Genomic DNA, 16,245 nt, shown 5'->3' on the forward strand with positions numbered 1-16,245 from the left:
GGAGAAAAAAGCACGTATATTTATATGAGTTTTATTTCGTTCAAATCACCAAAGGACTGAGAAGGCAGATGTGAGGGAAGAGGAGTGCTTGAGAGGAGGAAACATCAAGCTACTTTGGCATCCCTCCATGACTAGTTAGAGATATTCACAAATCCTCTAGGATCATAATATTTGTCCAATTTTAATGATAACACAGTCACAGTACCTCATTAGACTTATTATACCCAATGATTTTTCTGCCCCAGAATTTTCCTCATAAGTCAATGATTTGAACCATGCTAGGAAATAGAAGTGTTCGTCCGAATGGTGTTTTAAACACTCGTGTCACCCAGAGGTGTTATATCAGCAGCCCACATTGTTATGAATATTTTTGCAAGGACTTCCCATGAATAAAACTTCTCTTGGAAGCTAACAAGGTTTTTATAATAGGTGTGACTGAGCTGAAAGGGAAAAAGAAAATAAAGGAAAAAGTAAGTTTAACCTTTTCATGGAATATAAAGCAGGATGAAGACAGGAATTAAGAACAGAAGGCAAACCAAGCTGGGTTCTGATCCTTCAAGATGCATTTAATCTAATTTCTACTTCAGTGTAGTTCCACTGCTGCCTTGCTAAGGCTTTTGTCAAGACCATAGATGACGGGACCTTTCATGTCAACAAAAGTTTGGAAACCAACACCATTAACAAGTGGCTTTATATGTGACCACACAGTGGTGCCCAGGGCAACTGTGGGGTGTCTGATGATGTAGTACTGGGTAAGAATAGGGTGTAGATCAAGGAGTATGAGCATACACAAGTGAAAGTAATCTTTGAATTAAGATTTGTTTTTATTAGTGTTATGAGCATGTTTTATTAAAGTGAAATCTTTACAGTTTAAAGTGAAATCTATACAGTTTTATAATATAATATAATATAATATAATATAATATAATATAATATAATATAATAATATATAATCAGTACATAATATATACTGATTAAAATAACAACTCAATAAGGAGCTAAACCCTTCTTCACCAATACAAGAGGTATGTTTGGAGTGAACTGATGCCCCAGGAATTTTTCAATATTGTTTTGTTTAATGTCATTCTTAAAAGCACTTGATGCAACTCACCTGTGATTCAGATGCTTTAGTATTACATATCTATGCTTAATGTTTTGTGTCTGGTGAAAAATAGCACAAAGAGAAGATCTCAGTAGTATCCAAAAAGTGCCATGACTGTTCCATCCTGACACTCCTGAGTAGACAGAAATTTTACCACATCAAACTATCATACCTTGAATAGGCTCAGTTATTGACCTTCTGTCCTTCTATAGTCCAGAAGGTAACAGGTCACTGCCCTGATTTTAACATAACGAAGTGTGATGGTTTTAAGACTGTCTTTGATTTTTCTCACAAAGTTCAAGCAGAAAAAGTGAAAGAATGGAAATAAATCACTGTTGGGTGTAAAAAAGCAAAACAATGATTATTCTGAACACTTCCATTGGAGAGATAGAAATATTTAAGAGCTAGTACTCAAAACAAGATACAGGACAGTGGGGCAGTTGGTCAGTCCATTTTCTCTCAGTCTGTCTGCCTGCTTCTTCTCTCTCCTGGCTGAAGATAACATACACCTGCATACTGACCTTGACAAGCTAAGTCTAACGAATCTCTCTGCTTCTTGGCTTTCTTCCCTTTTGCCTGCTCTGGGAGAGGGGAGGAAAAGAAACATGGCCCCTCTCTTTTGGGGGGCCCAAGTGGCTTTGTTGTGTTTTTCTGTTGATTGTACGTATTTGTAAATGTTGTGAGTAGTATATATTTGTACATATTCATTGCATTTCACCACAGATTATAGTTTTGCCTGTAAACACAGCTTCATTTGCTTCCGGACTGAGCTAGCCTGGTTATTGTCAGTGTGGGAGGGGGATTCCAGCTCTCCACTGTAACATGAAGCTAATCATTAAGTGAATGATGCATCAACCTTCGGCCAAATAAACTAAGAGACATCCCATATACTGGGGTTTTAAGCCTCAGATTATAAAGTCAGGGCAGGCTCTGATGTATTTTAAAGAAGGCTCAGCCTGCATATCAAATACTTGCCAGTGTACAATGTAAACCAAACATTTATGGCACCCAGTCTGGGAGGATTTGAATGTGAACCCTGGGATGGGTTGCCCAGTGAGGTGGTTGAGGCTCCATCCCTGGAGTTGTTTAAGGCCAGGCTGGATGAGGCTCTAGCCAGCCTGATCTAGTGTGAGGTGTCCCTGCCCATGGTGGATGGTTGGAACTAGATGATCCTTGTGGTTCCTTCCAACCCTAACAATTTTATGATTCTATGTTTCTGTGATTCTGTGTTGGCAACACCAAGACAGCTAGCCAGTCAGTGCTGCCCATACCGCTCAGCAGTTTTATACCACGATGAATAATTGTACTTCTGAACTTCCAGGTGATGAGTTATGGCCATCTCATCTTAAAGATTCTATGTGGGAGCTCATTCATTTAATATGTTCACTTACATTTAAAATTGCTCACACCACTACAGAGAAGACTAAGCTCTCTCTCCACAGATAGGTTTTTGCTGTTTGTTTCAGCTTATCAATGGGAAAGAGAGTTTGTGTTGTTGCTAGCTTTCAGCAGCTACAAAGGATGGTTTTTCAAAAGGGGAAGGCATAATCTTCTTTTCCTCACATAGCAGTATTTCGTTCAGATTCTAGAGAATTTACAGCTTGAGCAGAGGGATATCAGCTCAGTCACTTGTTCCAAGGAACTTAGCAGCAGCAGCATTTGACAACAATTAATGGTTAACCAGCAAAATTTATACCGAAATATCTGACGCAGAGTAAATAGGGAGATCCCAATACTTTCATTTAACATATCCAATTTTGCAGCTGCAACCATGTTTGATGGAAAATGTTGCCAGTAATTTTCTGCCAATATCTATAATGAGAATCAGAAATTCATGGTGTAGCTTAAGAAGTTTGAGAACTTACTGTTTCCTGAGCGTTCATAACAGCTTCCATTTCATAGCTACGGCAATTGCCTCTAAGATGGACAAATACATGTGTGTTTATTTTCAAATTTAAACGTTTTAAGGAAAAGTTCTGGGATCAGATTTCTCCATTTTATGGGTTGCTGTGGAAACAGATTAGCCCTCTGGAAATAAAAACCCGTGTTTGACTATAATGCAAAGAACAATCCATAGCATGAAAGGAAAGAACAGCTGGGAGCTGGAACAGTGTAAGCTGACATGTCAGACAGTAGCCAGACAAAGTGAGCCAGGGACTGTCTGAAAAAAAGATGGGGGTGGGGGGAGGGGAGGAAAGTAAGAACTAAACCCTGTCAACAAAGTCTACAAAATGGTCCAGCTGTTCACTCTCATCATAACTAAGAAAATAAGGAGAGAATTCCAGGGTTGAGTATTAAATTTATGAAGAGGAGAAAACCTGAATGGAAAGAGTGAATAGGATTTCAGACAAAACAGACCTTGCACAAGGTCTTTATTCGGAAATAACTTGGAACGCACAACACTGGTTCTGGACAAAATACACATCCCTCCACAACCTGGCTTATAAAAGGCCAAAAGGAATATTAATACACTACATTAAACAGGCTTTTACAGAAAACATCATTTGTATAATTTCATTGTTTCAGGCTGAGCATTAATGTTCTAGTCAGTTAAACAGATTTAGAGGATTTGAGAAAAGGCATATCCAGCATCACAGAAAGGGCTAAAAGGTGAACAAGTTTCACCACAAATCCCTTCTGAAACCTGAAAGGAAAGTCCAAAGGATTTTTGATATACTGTAAACAGCCAGCCAACTCCTAGAGTCTTAAGTGTTGTCTGATCTTTTGTTCAGACAATGGACAATTGAATGCAAGATGAAGATTTCCAAGGTTTACATGCGCACTGAGTGGCACAGATGGAAAGAGAAGTGCTAGAGTGGTTAATTCAGACATGCTTACCTCCCAAACAAAGCCATTCTGCACTACAGAGCCTCATTAGGGACTCTTCAAGAAATACAAATAATATCGTTCACATTGCATAAACAGCTAGGACTATGCATGGATACATATTTAGAAAACTTTCTACTCTCTGTTTCTTTTTTCTTTCTCTTTTCTGAGTAATGATCTCTCTGTCCAGTGATCTTGTAGGAGCAAAGCCAACTAAACAGCTAACAAGATGATTAAGAAGATGCTTTGTTTCCATTGTTTGTGTGATCACTCCAGACATTCAGTAATCTAATCCTTTGACTCCTGCATCAGTAGATATGATATAAAATGAAAATAAAAATGATAAATGCCTGGTGAGGAAACTCCATAGTCTTTAGATGAAACTAATTACAAGTGTGGATTTCATTTGTGATAGGCCAGCTCTGAAATACCATTCATTGTCATTCATCCATCTTCTGGTACCCCAAGATAACACTTTGGGTAATAATAGGATAAACAGATTGAACTAATATCCAAAATAGCATGTCATCTGGGTTTTCAATATTTGCATTTAATGCCACTTAAATGAGAAGGGTGTGATAGAGAAGGGCACAAGATACAGTACGCTTTCATAAATCTCTTACTTTTATCATAGTCATGGTGCATTTATGTATGTCATCTACCAGTTGTTGCTTTTGTTTATGCCAAGCAGTATCATCACCTTTGCCAAACATGGCCTTACGTATCTTAATCCCCTTGCTTCTTTGCTTTTTTAATTTATTTTGGTAGATGAGGAAACACTCTCTCTGTCCCTCCTGACTTCCACAGCCTTTCTGCTTGTTTCCTTTGCCACTATTCTGACCTGCAACATTACAGTTCTGAACATAGAGAGGGAAAATATGTGACCTGTAGTTCAACAGGCAAGGAGGCACCTCCAAACATGATTCTAGACCTACCTGCCAAGAAAAGATCCGTGTGCTACAACTCCACAGCTCTCACTGTTAAAGTCCTGCAATTTCAGCTTTGGTCCCGTGAAAAGAAGTCATGATAGCACATCAGAATTGCAGTCACTTGAGGATTATCTTCGTGTTTATTCAGAGCTCAGGTTGGTATATGCACTGGAAATAACAGCCTGCAGAGGCAGATTGACAGCTGTTTGTGGTAAGAGCCCCCTGCTTCACACTGGTGAGCAAAAACTGAGAATAGAAGAAACATCAAATTGGTCAGAATTTTACACTTCTGTGTAAGCTGCAGAGAAGAGCAGAAAGTAGGAGGACAGCAGTTCATATTGTGTCATGTCCTGAAGAATAAAGCTTGATATTCTGCTCACTTCTTCACTGAAGCAATTTTCAGCTTCTCTTGCTTGGTGACTATCACCTTATGAGACATGTAACTGCTGGATTGGAGTTGAACAGGCTGACACCATCCCACAGAAGGAGTTGTGTATCTTGGCTGACTTATTGGTGTTCAGAGGAAAGCAAATCTCAGATACATCATCGACTTCCACTGCAGCCTGCTGTGCTTTAATTCAGGGCAGTTTATTGTTTCCACAAGAATTTTGGTGGAGAATGAGGAAAGATGTGGAACCATCAGCTCCCTGAACTTCTCTGCAACACTGCACACAGCAGGCCACATAGAAGACCTACACAAAGGATCCCCCAGTCTCCTTTCTGAGTCCAAGACACCAGAAAAGTGTCACTCCTGCTGATGCACTGATTTTGCCTGAACCTTAACCATTATGACCAGTGTCATGTGCCCTTAGACAGCTCCTTTGATAAGCAGGCAGCAATAATTTATTCACAATTGTTTACTGATTCAAGAAACTGTCCAGGAACTAGTCCTCTTTTTATTTTTTTCCCCTTCTTGAAGAGCCTACAAATGTACCACTAGATCCAGTGTCTGAGCATCACCAACGAGGTATCCTTTCAGACTGTTTTATTTGATGCAGTAATTAACAATTCAAATACATCGGTAGTATTAACACCATAACTCTCATAGTATTCTTTTTATTCTCTTTTCCCCTGAGTACACCAGGTTTACAGATTTCATTATCCACAGGACACGTTTGAAACTCCAAAGGTCTTGTTGGATCCTTGAACAAGCTAAACTTGTGAAAAAGGTTGAATTCCTCTCCACACAAGAGATAAGCATGTCAAAGTCCAAACAAATGTTCTTTTTCAAAGAACTAATTTGGTAATTGCCCATATTGGCATTTGTAAACAGGAAAAAAAATAGTCAAGTCTTCACTTCTGTGGTGATGTGGTAGCAATCTGATCATCATGCTTATGATTGAGGTTTATTCTGTTCCTTCTACAAAAAGGCTGTAAAGAAAAAGCAATGTAAAGAAACATTCCCACAGAAATGATTGCCATGTAAGGAAAAGCCAGAAGCAGGCCTGGCTGAAGCAGCACCTGTATGGTTTACATTAGAGATGAGAGTGTAAAAGTCTGAATGAAGTCAGCACATCACAGTGGAAAAGATGTGAGCTTGTGTGGACATGGACTTTCCCTTGCAAAATCCACATAGTGGCAACTATGTGAAATTCCAAGTTGAAAATGTAGAGTGCTGCTTGAAATTTTGTCATGCTGTCACATATACCTGCATTGCAACTCACTTGATGGGTTTCAAGCCCACTCGTTTGGCCCTGCTCAGTGCCTTTGATACTTTAAAATTTTCAAAAGCAGTAGTCATTGTCAAGGCAACACTTGCAGGTTCAGGATCTTGGCTTGACAACTGTTCTATAAATCCAGGAGAAGTCATAATGACAATTTTATGTGTAGGACCTCTTGTATGTGGTGATGTGTTACACCCGTACCCTCTGGAAGATTTTCAGTGCTATTTTTGCATTGTTTGTTTAGAATTCATCAACAGCTTCAGTGCTAGAGGGCTTAAGAATGTCTTCACCTTGGGTATCCATGGGTATCTTTCTGTAGCTCCAGGTGGACAAGAGCTTTAGCTCTTTAATACAAATGACAGTATTGCCATACTACCACCTGAGTTGTGTATGTGTAGCCCAGGTATGAATCCACAGACTGGGTCTGGATAAACAATGAGGAGCAGGAAGGGGTGAACAGGGAGGTGTGCCAAAGACTCAAGAATTCCCAATGTGTACACATCTAAGGATCTCATTGCAGGCTATCTTCAGTCTGGTTTTCTAGAGCTGTACACTTTCTGGGTTAGTATCATACTATAAGAATTCAGGTTCTACAAGCCTTCTCTGTGATGTGAACCAAAGCATAAACAAGGGAATTCTATTAAAAAGCAGTCTCCTGATCTAGGTGAAAGTGCTGAAGACAACACAATATTAACTGAATCTCAGACTGTTTCTTAGCATGGAGGCCAATGTGCAGAGTGATGTGCATTTCTCCAATATTATGCTTTTATGCCCTTCAGAATATATTGGCTGCATACACACTGTCTCCTGGAAACCATGCTTTGCCCATATTTGCATCTGAATAATAGCTAGGAGTTACTTAGGAGAACAGTAGTTTGACACAAGCCAAAAACATTGCATAAGCCATCCTGAAAATGTTACATTCAAGCAGAGTAGACAACAGAGCCCAAGTACCTTGAATATGCTGCTTGGCAGTGCCAAGTGCTGGAACAGATGTAGTCCTGGTTTCAGAGTATCCATCTCAGGGTGTTCCTGTAACCAGGTTGCCCTGATACAAGTCTCATAGAGATGTCATGAACAAAATCCAAAGCTTTGGAAGAGGGAATGTTACTTTCCTCATTTTGTTGACCTATGCCAAATTGGGTGGAATTGATTTGTTGTTGATGTCTCTTTTTTTCCTTTCTTTATCTTCCCAAGCAGCAACCATTTCAAAAGCGTAACTGTTGTTAAGAAATACTGAGTAGTGTATCTACAGGGAAAATGACACTTTTTTATAATGGGAAGGATTAAAACATGATGCTGTAGCTGCCCTCATGGCAGCAGACATTTGTCCAGTGCACAGCAGAACATATCTGCTCTCAGGTTTCCGTTGACTTCTCTTCTGCATACTGATCAGCATGATTACTTCCTACTGCCCTTCCAACCACAGAGTCTATAAAAGCAGAAGCAACAAAACTCACAGTCTCAGCCTTCAGTAACAGAAAATGACCTGGAGATGCAGTCCCCAACATAATTAAAAGTGGGGGCTTATAGGGCAAAAGAGAAAAAGTCTGGATTCACCTGGTTATGAATGTATTACAGTTTCTTTGCAGTGGTGCATACTGAAACCATGATGGCACCTCCTGATCTGTATCATTATCTCAGCTCTCCATTTGAAATAAATAGAAAATGCTTCTTTGCAGAGCAAACTGCCTAAATGGCATATTCTTGCTAGACACTACTGTGTTTGAAGGGGGAAAAAATAAATTCCCAGATAGAAGTCAGGTATCCATAAAATCAGAAATGAAAAAGAATGTGGCATAAAGGTTGTTTCAAACAATGTTTTAATTTTCAGGTTCTGTAAATAATACAAGAGAAGAAATTCCTCATAGTGCGTTGGACTGATAAAGTTGGAGCTGTTTCAGAAGATGATGGATGGACCCCATCGTTAGCTACACTAGGCTAAGACAGAAGAGATATGAATCCTGCTGACAGCACTGCCAAAGATTTCTGTCATGACGTCAGACATTCCACTTAATCTCTTGCTACTTCAGCTCCCCATCTTCAAAAATGGGGATGCTGATGGATTATTTTCTTTCTTGATGCTGTGAGCAGTCTGTTGTCTATTTGTACAGCAGCTGGTAAGATGGGCCAAGTCTGAACTCGGAGACCTGGAGCTGAGGGTGCACTAACACAGAACCAAGTCAAATATCCAGCTAAATTGCACATACACCGCTCAAAGTACTGTATTAATCTGGTTTAAGTTAAACAGTTTCTCATTTTTCTTCCTTCAGCCTCTCCCCAGAATCTTGCAACATTTAGCAAGATTAGCTGTCCATATAGCTCTTAACCCAAGGCAGTTAACATACTGATGTGTAATTATTAAATCTTTGTAAAAATCAGAGCCTCTTGTGTTTTGTTTGCACTGCTGTTGCTCTGAGCCTCACCTTCTCTTCATGCCAGGGAGAATTTCAAGACAGATGCTACCAGAACACATTGATTTCCTCTAAATGAAAACATTTAGTATCTCTGCAGAGCAAGTGGCTTTTTAAGCCACTGGAATACAGTGAGCTCTGTAGGAGTTCCATGGTCGATGGGTGTCCAGGGATATGCTGCCAGAAGAGGCAGACAGAACAGGTGTGTGACGAGATCGTATATTTTGATGTTTCCTTTGGATTCCTTTCATTTCACAAAAGACCAGGTCATGCCCTGCATTGCTCTTTGTTACTCATTTCCACAGTTTCTATCACCAGGGAAGCCTGACTTCTCAGATCCCAAAATTGGAAAAAGCACATAAATTACATGAACCACCCACCCTGGTGTTTTCCAGATTAAAATGACTGTTGCTGCAACTGTTGCCATCAAGCATACCCAGACCAGCTGTTGGAGCCAATAAAATACAGAGAGAGACAAAAAAAAGCTAAAGCCAAAGCCAAACAAAAGAGGTCAAGCCGAGCAACAGGCAAAGTTGATCATAGTCCAGCCCACTCTATGCTCAGGCTGAAGCTCTTCCCCACAGCAGCTACCCCAGACTCTGGATGCCAGGGAACCCTCACTTTGCTCATGGCTGATAAGGGTCACGTTTACACCCTTTTAGAGGAAATATATGTAATTACATGAACTGCAGAATGCAGCAAGTGATGAAGATTCCTGGTACCAGTACACTCAAAAAGCAACAAATTTCATCCAGGTTTACAATACCTATTAAATCTCCTGAAGAAGACATCCATATCCATATGCTGATAGATGGTAGCCCAGTCATCACACCAGAGTCGTGGTTAGCATCACTGTGTGCACATTCAGCATTGCAGTAGATGTACAGTATTGATGTATTGCTTTTTGCCAACTACTAATTTATTCATCTGCTCTTTCTTTTTCATCCTCCTTAGCATTCCCCCAAGCTCTTTTTTTCCTTATTAGATTCCAGGGACTCCTGGTACCAACCTATTTCTGAACCTTGTCTTCTAACTCTTTTTTACTTCCTTCTCTCTGTTTCAAATTGAAAAATTTCCAGACCTTCTTTAATCCCTGATCTTACAGTGCATTGAAGATCTTGGTCCCAACTCATTTTTCAAGGTATTTCTTGGAACAAAATAATTTTTTGATGCCGCCACAAAATAGTCACACATTTAATTCCATAGAAGGCAAGGAGCTGAGGATTCCAGTAAATGGGGCCACTGTTACAGAATTTTATGTGTATGCATGAGCCCTAGTTTGGGCATTTTATTATTTTTCTAATCTATATTGTGTGATCATTTTTTTACTACCTGCAAATTATGGATTTTCTTTCCAGATACCAACGTATCCTTCCAGGGTCTGAGGCAGTAAGCAATTACAGTAATTTAGTTTCAGATTTAGCAAAGCTTTAGAGCTTGTGGGAATAAATGAAATTTTGATATAGAAGCCAGAGAAACAAACAAAAAAATGGTAAAGAAAAAAAATCAATAACAGTCTCCTTTCTTCTACTCTTCAAAAAAAAATTCTATAATGTATTTTGGATCAAACAAATATCTCAGTCATCTCTAAGTAAAGATTCAAGTATTTATTTCTAAAGTTGGGTTAGTTCATTGTTGTTTTTGTATTTAAACTTGTAAAGACAATTTTAAAAGAGAAAACAAGCTAATTTAATTTGGATAATTTTTTTTAATGTACTTTATTTTCTTCATTTGCAGAATTCAAATTATTTGCTTAATTTAGCCTAAATTCACACATCTTCATGCTAACCTTGGGGAACAAATTATTACTGATCACAAAAGTGTTGTCATACTCCATCCGTGCCTGGAAGGAGTATTGAGTGAGACAGATCTGAGTTTCAAAACATCTTGGGGGTGCATCTAGAAGGGAGTCTGCTGACAGTCACTGCATTGGCTGTGCTTGAGCTCTGCCATGCCATGAGCCAGATGTGGCCCAGCATCTGCGCAACTGCATTAACAAAGCCACACCCTGGAGCACACTGGGGTTTTTATATCCCCAGATATGATCACCTGCTACATAGCACAAAAGGAAACCTAAGAGAGTAAGGTATTTAAAAGGATTTTAGCATTTCTAAGCACAGCCCATATTGTAGCCTGCTCCTTTCGCTTCCAGCAAGGCATGGCGGCTGTAACATGAAAGGGAAAACTGAGGCTGGTACACAGGAGGGTTTACCCTAGGTAAGGGATAAGGTCAACTGTAAAGCTTCAGAGCTGACTTACCTAAAATTGAGCTCCTGGCCTTCTTTACTGGCCTTTTGCATGTAGAGATATTCCCTCTAAATCTCTGTACAGTGTGCTAGGACTTTTATATTTGGTATAGTCCACCCAAACCCCTTCTCTTCTGGCATTGCTATGTGCTAACTCTCCCCTTAAAAATAAGAATAGACAATAGAAACAACAAGAACAAGAAGTAATCAAGAAAAAAACAGCAGAGGAGCATGAACAGCTCTTTTCTATCTGCTGAAGGAATACATCCCAGTGGAAAAAAAATAATAACTGCTGCACAATTAACAGAGAAGAGATTCCTTGTTTGAAAGCTCACCATGCATATGCCACATAGTTTTAATGATGACATTTATCACACCACAGCCTTTGAGGAATGAAAGTCCAGAAAATAAAACAATACATTTCAAAGGCAGCTAATCCCATGGTTATATTAAACAATGCTTCTGGACTATCTAAAACCAGCATGGTTTCTGGCAATGTCAGGTTCATTAGAAAGCTCTTCCCATTGCTAAACAGTAGGAGCGGTGCGCTGTGACATTAGCTAGCAACAGTGGTGAGGAATCACCTCTTCTACACAGCTGCATGATTAAAAAATAAATAGCAGATCCTTTTCCTAACTGCTTCTAAGACATAAAGAAGCAAAAAAATTGTCAAATGGAGGAAAATTTCTTCCCTTTTCTTCTAGCCCAGCTAATTTTAATTCAGCTTTTTGTAAAGCACAAGCATAGAAACACATATCCTTTAAATAATGAACCAAGTTGGAGGGGGAAAAATAAAACAAAACAAACAAACAAACTAACAAAAAAATGACTGAAAAATATTTTAAAATTACAAAGAACGTACTGTGCCATCAATGCAGGTATGAGAGGGCTATTAGGAGAGAGAAAGTAAGTGTTTACAGGACTAGACTGAATGTCTTCACTGGGACTGATCAAGTTGTTCCAGAACAAATTTTCCATTAGCAAATGTGATTACCTCTGCATTGATATGTTCTGTGGAAACATACAGAATTTAATTATTCTTTAGTGGGGAAAAACAAGAAAGCTGTCCTTAGAAGTTTGTTTTGTTATAGTGAAAATACTTCAGATCTTGCTTCAGCTTTTATACTCTGCTGAAGTGAAGTTATTCTCATTCATATATATTTATATTTTGTTAATATTACATGACATGTTTATCTTATGTTAGAATGCTGTAAAAGAAATTAAACACTTGCAACTAATTAAACTTAAATATGCTGGTAAATTTATTTCATGTGAGACTCCATATTTTATATTTTTCTTTTACTTAGAAGCAAAAAAGCAAGCATGATCTGAAGTGTTAATATCTCGTAGTGTAAATTTATGTTTTGCAAGCAGGTCTATAACTTAGGCACATATAAGTGCAAAGGAATATATTCATAGCAAGGAATTTGCCTAAATCAGTGATACTTTTGTAAAATCCAGGGCTTCAGATACACTTAGTCATTAAAATCCCTTTGCAATTCTGGACAGGGGATGCTGCTGCATGAAGCTATGTAGTGCCATCTTTGTTCTCCCAAGGAAAAGCTATTTCTGCTGGTGCTGGGGTGGCTGCATCTGATAGAGAGAAGAGGTTCCATGCTGGTTGTCCACAGAGTCGACAGAGACAACCTCTGCTACCCGGCTGGCTGAATCCCCAAACCTCCTGCCTGGAGACACAACCACCCCAATGACCCTGGTGCCCACTTGCTGTGAGTGTGTAGGGCATATCTATCCATGTGCATCACCAGGAGTTTTACCAGCTTCTTAGGTTAAAAATGAAAAAAAATATTAAGTCTGCTTCTCTTTCTTCATTGGTGTCCTTCAGAGATGGATGGTGGGATTTGGCTGCTACTTTGTGATCACATTATCACAGAATTGAAAAGATGAGCATGGAAACAGGAAAATGAAGGGGCTGCACTTGAAATCCTGGGATTGTGAGCCAGGCTTTGAAGGCATTAGGTGGCTAATTCTCACTGAAAACAGTGGGAATTTGGCACAAACCCACCTTTCAAAATGTCAGCCTTTTGGGGGGGCAGACATCAAAATAGAATGTTTGAGTCTTACAATATATCCTCAGGATTAAAAAATAATTGGTTTAGATAAGTTAGTTTTTACTGGAATTTTCTCAGACTTCTGAGTTCGTTTTCATATTATATTCATACATATATCTTGCAGATAGCTGAATTTTAAATAACCATCTGGAAATTTATCCAGAACACAAGCTGTCTTTTTTTTTTTTCCATAATGATGCAGAATTATTGACAATCACACACAGCTGTATGTCTTTAATAATGCTTTTACCCCTTATGGTAGGTGAACTGACTTTTACTCCCCTGAACTACTGAACTACTTTTACTCCCCTGCCCAAATGTGTGATGATAACGTTTACAGGTGTACCAAAGCCTAGCAACATGAGCTTCAGTCCAAGCTTCATAGAGGCCTTTAATGGGTATCTGGGCTGCTGGATGGGACCACAGCACCTAAGATAATACTACACACCCACGTTCAGGCAACAGAAACTCACCTAGATATCTGTAAACATGAGTGCCTTCTCTGTATCCAGCTCATCCAGAGCTGCACTGATGGATCTTACCATCAAAACAAGTTATCATTTTTCTGGATCAAGCCATCTCAATTTCTTGGTTCTTACTGGATGAGGAAGATCCTCAAAATAATTGGTGAAGCTCTTACAATCATAAGGTATAATTTCCACCACTGGTCAATGACAAAATGAATGTATTCTTGGTCATCTTTGAACTGCAGTTCCAAGTATTATTTCTAATAATAAACTTTGTGTTTGAGTAACAAACAAGAAGACAATTTTGGCAGCAGGCACAGCAGCTCCAGATAATCCTGTATGTAGTACTACTGTTTTAGCCACTGACACACTTACACACTTCTACATGTAGACATCTAAATATGGAGTTGAAAATGCCCCTACACTGTAGACAGCTTTCAAAGAATATAGTTACCTAAAAGGAGGCATCTAGCAACATTTGGTGTGTGAAAAGGTATCCCACCTTCCCTCCAGCTTTCATTCCAGAAAGGCATGCAGCTTGCCTAAGGTACATTTCCATGTCTGACAGCTCCATGTGGATATCATGGTAATCATTGGACATCCAAAACAAGTCTAGCAACCATCCCAAAGCTACATAAATGAACCTAAAACTGAGTAACTTTACCAGCACAAAGAAGACTTGTTCGGTCCATCTCCTAATGGACTCAATAGCTAGCATGTATTTTTGTTGTGATTTAATATCCTTCTCATCTTATATATTTCATTTCTTTGATGAAAATAAATGCAGACAAATACAGAATGACATCTTCTATATAAAATATAAGACAGTCTTTCTCCATTAGGCTTCACTAGATTTTTAATTTTAAAATACTTACCATATACATATCACGTCTTGTAAGGCCCAGTTTGATTTTAGTTTAAGTGACACTTAATCATCATATCATGGAATCAAATTCATCAGTACTATCTGAAAAGTACTAGCTGTCTTTTCCAATATAAAACTACCTCCTTTAATGTTCTCTTATGTTATTTAATTTAACTCACTAGAGACATCTGTCTGTTATTTCCCCAAAAACGCACTGCAGTTTTCTTACACACAGGAAAAAGTTAAAAAAAAAATAATCAGACAAACAACAACAACATAAAAACCCAAACCAACCAACCAAACAAAACCCCTTATAATACTGGACAGAGTTGGATGCTTTCTTTTTGGTTTGTGTTTTTTTTTTTTTTCTCTTTCTTTCAAACAATCACAAAATAGCCTTCTGAAGAGGAGGAATTAGATAAATGTCCAAGGGTCAGTAAATACAGCTTTGAAATGTTGTGGGGCTGCGCTATTACACAGTGCTCCTGCTCACAGACAACTTGTTTTCTCATTATTGTAGGGCAGAGTTCAGGCTGCATACATTTCCCATTGATGCAGACACTGCTCCTCTTCCATTCGACTCTTCTTTATCTGACAGTGTTTTACCTGCCAGTAGGTTTATTATTGAGATATCTTCCCCATGACTTGAAGGATTTGTTTATTTGAGGTTTTTAAAGACTGTTCTAAATTTTATCTTCTTTGCTTGCAGTGAGAGAGAGCAAATCTAGATGAAATTACCCCCATGTTGTGTAGAGCTGCATTACTTCTTGTGACTCCATAGATCAAATTGTGTTACTTATGCATTTTAGACATGCCTGCCATACCTATCAGAGTAGTATCAGCAGCATGATGGATTTGTAAGGCTGTCACATCTCAGAGATCTTGTCCTCATCCACAATGAGGGATTCCTAAGCTAGCAAAGACTAAAAACCCGTATCACGTAGTGTTTTAAAAGAAGTGGTCAGTGAAGAATCAAAATGGGGATAATGACAGCATTAAACTAAACAGCACATGGATGCAGCTTGGAGCCCAGGCTGACAGAAATCGTCATCATAGCTCTGGCACAGCTCTGGACAATGCGTATTGCCCTCACCCAGTGGGCTACATGCCAGAGAGCAGCCCCAGGGCTGCCCCCTCTTGGTGGACAGCCACTATTTTGGAGGATAAACAAACAGGCATAAGAGCTGGAAGCTGTGCATGCCATTCCTCAGCAAGCCAAGAAAACAGTCCCTCACCCATTTTATTCATTGATATGAACATCATCTTACCAACTACATCAATTTGCTGCAAAGATCCAGCAAAACCTCTGTGCAATCATTTCATCCGGATGAGTTCCTAGTCACAGCCTCTACCAGGACTTTTTTCACATGCTTTCCTGGGCTAAAGGCTCTGTTAGACCGAGACGGAAAGAAATATTGAGACCAGAACTAGAGATAACCTTTTTTATGCAGAAATAACCACCTTAGTTTCTTCCAAAAACTCAGATTTTTATTCTTTATCCCAGAAGAAAAACTATTTCTTATATTCCTTTCCCCCATTTCCAATATTTTCTTACGTTTTACCAAAGCACTCTTCTCTGTTCAGAGAAGCTTTTCAGAAACTTCCATTCTTTATTTTTAATTTCAATTGCATCTTTTTCAAAGCTCAAAGAGTCTAGTCAAAA

The sequence above is a fragment of the Indicator indicator genome, chromosome 1, assembly GCF_027791375.1.
Source record: "Indicator indicator isolate 239-I01 chromosome 1, UM_Iind_1.1, whole genome shotgun sequence".
Classification (NCBI taxonomy): domain Eukaryota; kingdom Metazoa; phylum Chordata; class Aves; order Piciformes; family Indicatoridae; genus Indicator; species Indicator indicator.